Consider the following 1,230-nt stretch of genomic DNA (forward strand, 5'->3'; position numbering starts at 1 on the left):
AAAGGATTGGTGTTAAGCTGCTCCAAAGAGGAAGAAAATGTACATGCATAGCCATATTGGTTAGCTTCTCATCTGCAACACATATGAATTCATAGTACGCACAATATATTTCTTAAAGCAGCAACTAGCCAGCTCACCATCTATTCATCAACTAGATACCTAGGGTGATTCCTTCAGGACACAAAATAGTCCACAAACTGGAACCTCCAAAAGTATGGAAGTCAATTTGAATGTGGATAATATGTCAGAAGATGTATATCATCTAATGCTTGCAAGATCAAAAAGGTCTAACCAAGAAGCAAACCAACCTAACAACAAGGTCTTGAGATGACTTGCTCAAAACCGTGAAGCAACAAGGAAAAGTCATTTGCGAAAGAAGGCTTATGTGCAACATCTTGAATGTAGTCGAATAAAGCTGAAACAAATTGAACAAGAACTTGAGCGAGTGAAGAAACAGGAAATTTTCATCAATGGACATTTGGATGATCATATAAATCGATCAGGGGTTACTACATTTGATATGGAATATGGGCGTTGGGTTGAAGAACAAAACAGACAAGTCCATGAGCTCAAGGCTTCTTTACAAGCACACCTAAAAAATAACAACCTTCGTGTTCTGGTGGATAATGCTATAGCTCAATATGGTGAACTCTTTCGTATGATGATGTTGCTTCCAAGTTGGATGTTTTCCATCTTATGTCAGGCATGTGGAAGACTCCTATTGAGCATTGTTTTACGTGGATGGGAGGTTTTCAGCCATCAGAGCTTCTGAAGATTCTTACTCCACAAATTCAGCCTTTAACAAAACAACAATCATTCGCAGTATCTAGCTTGAAATTGTCATCACAACAGGCAAAGGATGCACTTTCCCAAGGCAATTTGTCCAAGGTGTAAATTGTGGGAACACTCCAAATTCAGATTTCTAAACAACAAGGGATGCTTAAAAAGGTTTCATCCAAGATATATATATATATAGGATGTGTGATAAATACTTCACCCTTGGAGGAAAATTGTACAACACTTATTTATGCTCGCCTTTAAAAACCCATAATCTTTCCTAAATGGCCATGCCCAGGAAATGACATTATTGCTTCTCCTCCTTCCATAATTTTATGTAACCAATATGGAGATGGTTACACATTCAATAGATTGCATGTAGAGACTTCTTCAAATAGTTGTTGCATGCAAAGGATAGTTATGGCAGGAGCTTGCAAGACATTTGAGAGAGGG

The 1,230-nt window shown here is 38.0% G+C and overlaps 1 pseudogene; it reads left to right on the plus strand.

Moving 5' to 3' along the window:
* The first annotated feature begins 214 nt into the window (after window positions 1-214).
* Window positions 215-894, plus strand: LOC149185212 (transcription factor TGA2.2 pseudogene; annotated as a pseudogene).
* The last annotated feature ends 336 nt before the right edge of the window (window positions 895-1,230 follow it).

This window comes from Pinus tabuliformis, chromosome 3_2, assembly GCF_031772625.1.
Source record: "Pinus tabuliformis cultivar Carrire ecotype Pingquan chromosome 3_2, CPIR1, whole genome shotgun sequence".
Classification (NCBI taxonomy): Eukaryota; Viridiplantae; Streptophyta; class Pinopsida; order Pinales; family Pinaceae; genus Pinus; species Pinus tabuliformis.